The sequence below is a fragment of the Leptonychotes weddellii genome, unplaced genomic scaffold (genome assembly GCF_054177405.1).
Source record: "Leptonychotes weddellii isolate Sample4059 unplaced genomic scaffold, ASM5417740v2 HiC_scaffold_11754, whole genome shotgun sequence".
Lineage (NCBI taxonomy): Eukaryota > Metazoa > Chordata > Mammalia > Carnivora > Phocidae > Leptonychotes > Leptonychotes weddellii.
Window position 1 is genome coordinate 1 of NW_027695620.1, and position 4780 is coordinate 4780.

At 41.6% G+C, this 4780-nt stretch overlaps 1 non-coding gene across 1 annotated transcript; it reads left to right on the forward strand.

Annotated features, from left to right (window-relative positions):
• The first annotated feature begins 2266 nt into the window (after positions 1-2266).
• On the forward strand, positions 2267-2368 carry LOC115936739 (small nucleolar RNA U13). Its single transcript, XR_014141626.1, has one exon. It is a non-coding gene; the product is annotated as a small nucleolar RNA U13 (small nucleolar RNA).
• Positions 2369-4780: the final 2412 nt, after the last annotated feature.

Sequence of the window (4780 nt, forward strand, 5' to 3'; positions counted from 1 at the left end):
GGGCGCCTGGGTGGCTCAGTTGGTTAAGCGACTGCCTTCGGCTCAGGTCATGATCCTGGAGTCCCGGGATCGAGTCCCGCATCGGGCTCCCTGCTCGGCGGGGAGTCTGCTTCTCCCTCTGACCCTCCTCCCTCTCATGCTCTCTGTCTCTCATTCTCTCTCTCTCAAATAAATAAATAAAATCTTTAAAAAAAAAAAACAACAGCACACTCATTAGATCACCATGATCTCCTCAGAATTCATTAACTATGGGGAAACTGCCTAGTTTACAGTGGTGGATACATGTTTTTCCAAAATTCTAATTTCATTTGAAAGTTCGACTTTTATTACCGACAACAAATACTGTCAGTATGTTTTCCAAGTGAGCAAAACAACAGGCTCACTTTATTCTTTTTTTGAGAAAATGTCTTCCAAATACTGAAGTCTGTCTTTATCACAGTTTCTCTGTCATTCCCTCAAGTAAAAGTGATATCCAAGAAAAAAAGCAGCTAGTTCACAGCTCATAACTCAAACGATCACACAAGAACTTCTCCTCAGGCAACCACTCTGCTGCTTTCGCAGAAGTACTTTATGCCTATTTCCTATTTCGTCACATGAATATTACAAAGATGCATACCCAAGTGGCAAGTTTTAATAAAATTAATCATTTTTACTCTTTCATCAAGGACAGTCTTCAATGAAATGGCTTTTTTTTTTTTTAAACCGCAAGTGAATAGCAGTAAAAACTACAGTGAGAAGCCAGCAGTTTACCCAGCACTGCTCCTGCACTGTCACCGCAGAAGCCAACCCAGTGAAGGAGGTAAATAATGTCTCACTGCTGGCTATGAAGATCATTTTGACCTGACTCCCTGAAAGGGTTTTGGGGGGCCCCAGGGCTCTACAGACCTAAAACTTTGAAAACTTCTAACTTGATCTAAGGACAGAGAACTGGAAAGATAGCTCAAGCTTTCTTAAGCTCCTCAGGAAGAGAAATGTTGACAATAATAAGTTACAAACTAACTTAAAAACCATTTTTCTATATGAGAAACAATAAATGATAACCATAGCAAACTTAAGAATCCAGTTTTTCACTATTCTAAGAAAAGATATAATTGCAAAGTAAGAGATGAAAGGAAAATCCTGTAATATTCAGTTTGAATTGTGTGTATATGTATATACATATGTATCATGTGAATAAAAACGAATAAAACTGTGTGTGTGTGAGAGAGAGAGAGAGAGAGAGAGAGACAGACTGTGTGTAAAACCAGTGTCCAGATCCCAGCTTCTAAGTAACATTCCTACTAAACAACACTTGAGGAAAATGTCTAATGCCTGGCTTAAGTCACAGACAGTAAAAGGTGCACCTGAGACATTTGTACCAAAAAGCAAGGGACCCAGGAGCTAACCTGAACAGGTGCCCACTCATCTAACTTGGAACAATGTGAGCATTAAAATGAAATATGGTAATAATGGACTATTCTGAACTAAAGAGTATATGGTGATACTCAAAAGAGAGAGCAAGAGAGAGAGACAGAAGAGGGAAGGTGAGAAAGTTCTTTTTTATAGAAAAATACTAGGCAATAAATGTATATAAAATAATAAAATTAGGAAATCGCTATTTTTAAAATCCCAAAGAAACAGCTGATTCAAGCAGGGATCTCCAATGGTCGCTAAAACCACTGAATGAAAGGTTGTTGAGCAGTAAGAGAACATGCTCTCAAAGAAGCACTTCTCAGATGACTTATTCGTTACAAAGGAGAATTTTACAGTGGAGAAATCTGGTAGCTACCTGACGAACCAAGTGATCAACTTAACACCACCATTAGGAAGAATCTGACATTTCTCACGTTCTGATGTGATGCAATAACAAGGACATGATATTGCCTATCGAGTATCCTTGCCAAAAATGTTTAATTTCAATCTTATCAAGGGGAAACAATGAGACAAATCTGGTATGTATGATATTCTATAAAACTGACCTGACTGACCTTTTCAAAATAGTCAATGACAAGTAAAACAAGAAAAGGCAAGATGTCTCTTCCTGATGAAGAGACACAGCAGTAAAATGCCCGCATAAGCCCGATTACAGGGTACAGAATAAATTTGGGGACTGGGAAAATTTAAGTATGGACTACACGTGAGATGATTTTCCGGAATTAGTGTTAATCTCTTAGGTGTGGTTATGTGAGAAAATGCCCTATTTTAGGAGACATACTGGTGTAACTGGGGTTGAAGTGTCATGGTATCTACAACTTACTTTTTTTTTTTTTTTTAAAGATTTTTTTAGATCCTTTTGTAGTTCATAAGCGTGATGATCGGGTGTTCACGCTGTTGTGTGACGTGCCTCCCTCAAACCTTGTTACAACCTCAGCACATTACCCGTCTGACGTGAAAAAAAAAACAATAATAAAAGAAATAAAGATTTTTTATTTATTCATTTGAGAGAGAGAAAGAGAGACAGAGCGCAAGCAGGGGGAGCGGCAGAGGGAGAAGGAGAAGCAGGCTCCCCGCTCGCTGAGCAGGGAGCCCAATGCAAGGCTCGATCCCAGGACCTGGAGATCATGACCGGAGCTGAAGGCAGACGCTTAACCATCTGAGCCACCCAGGTGCCCCTGCAACTTACTTTTAAAACAGAAAAAAAAGTATGTGTGTAGAAAGAGAGAGAGAGAGAGAAAGCAAATGTGGCAAAATGTTAACAACTGAGAAACTGGATAAAAGGTACCTGTTCAGTGCACCATTCAATTCTTCAGTAGCTCTGAAATTATTCAAAATAAAAAGATGGCAACAAAAAAAAAAAAAGAACACCCCAGGTTGGAAAGAGTATACAGAGACAGGATTTGATCCTATAAGAAATGAAGAACTACAGGGCGCCTGGGTGGCTCAGTCGGTTAAGCGACTGCCTTCGGCTCAGGTCATGATCCCGGAGTCCTGGGATCGAGTCCCACAACAGGCTCCCCGCTCAGCGGGGAGCCTGCTTCTCCCTCTGACCCTATCCCCTCTCGTGCTGTTTCTCTCTCTCTCTCTCTCTCAAATAAATAAATAAATAAAATCTTTAAAAAAAGAAATGAAGAACTACAGAGGCACTTGGGTGGCGAAGTTGATTGGGCCTCTGACTCTTGGTTTCCACTCAGGTCGTGATCTCGGGGTTGTGAGATCAAACCCCAAGTCGGGCTTGGCGCTCAGTGGGGAGTCTGCTTAGGATTCTCTCTCTCCCTCTCCATCTGCCCCTCCCACAGATGAGGCCACACAGGCGTGCGCACTCTCTCTCTCAATGAATAATCTTCAAAAAAAAAAAAAATGAAGAAATACCCAAAGTTTCCATGCAAGGAAGAGACAGCTAAAAGCAGAGTTTGAATCTTACCATCCGGTGACAATGCACAGAGGGACCAGAATCTGGTGACAATGGCAGCCCAAGTGCCCTACCTGGCGGCTACCCAGGCCCACGTCAATAAAAGGACTCCGTGTTCCATCCATTGCCATAATCTGTCTCGGGCTGAGCCTGATGACACAGAAGCTGCCATTAGTGCACATGTCCTTGAGACAGGAGAGGTCACCTTCGATGCCCCACGGTATTCTCGTCTTACGTACTCTTTAAGCCAAAAACTTGCCCTTTCCACCCCCGACTTAACACTGTTTGTAGGAAGGGCTGGCGGTGCTGGGAGGTAGTAGCAGCTCTATTAGCCACCAGCCCCTCCACCTCCCTCTCCGAGGCGCTGGCTCTGTCTCACACAGAGAGCCGCAGCTCTGGAGTCTAGTCACTGATCTATTGGCCAAGTGACTTTGGAAACCATGTCCACTGTCTTTCAGCTTTTCCGCCTGAAAAAAATGGAAATAACGTTGACTTTCTAGTCTAATACAAAGTTGTTATGAGCATGTCAAACGTTTTTGGCCCAAGAATACATATTGGCCAACATAGGTAAAAAGTTAGGGATCATTATTATTTCTTTCATATTCCTATGCCCTTCATTTCTAAACTGATGCTTTGAAGAGAAGCATTTTACTTCCTGGAGCATATGTATTTAATTAATCCTGTTCTGGAAGGCCCAGCCAAAATAATAACAAAGTCATATAACACTGGAAAGGGAAAATGTTATTTTCACATAATGTATTACTAAGAAAACCAATAAGAACAATTAGGACTATTAAAAAGAATACAGTAAGATAATTTTCAAAACATGAAAATCCATAGCTTTCCTAAATATTGGCAAAGATTAGAAAATATAATAAAAATAAAGGCCCTATAAGTGTAAAACAGTGTCAAACTTCATCAGTGAGGAACGTACTTTACTTGAAAGATAACACCACATTCATGAGTGGAAAACCGCGTATCGCAAAGGTGCCAATTCTCTCCAAAGCCATTTCTACGTTGGATGTAATAATCCAAATTCCAAAAGGATTTAATTTTTGATTGGCATGGGAAGGGGAGGGGTGGGACGAAGGAGGAGAGGAGGAAACGTGATATGGTGATTCTGACATGAGCTTAGAAGTACACAAGGGCCACAGGGCGCCTGGGTGGCTCGGTCGGTTAAGCGTCTGCCTTCGGCTCAGGTCATGATCCCAGGGTCCTGGGATCGAGCCCCACATCGGCCTCTCTGCTCAGCGGGGAGCCTGCTTCTCCCCTTCCCTCTGCCTGCCACTCCCCCTGCTTGTGCTCTCTGTCAAATAAATAAATAAAATCTTAAAAAAAAAAAAAAAAGAAGTACACAAGGGCCGGAAAAGCCAGGAATATTCTTTAAAAGGACAAAGGAAGAGTACAACTTACGCTACACGGATAAAAAATGTAACAAATCTATAATCAAGA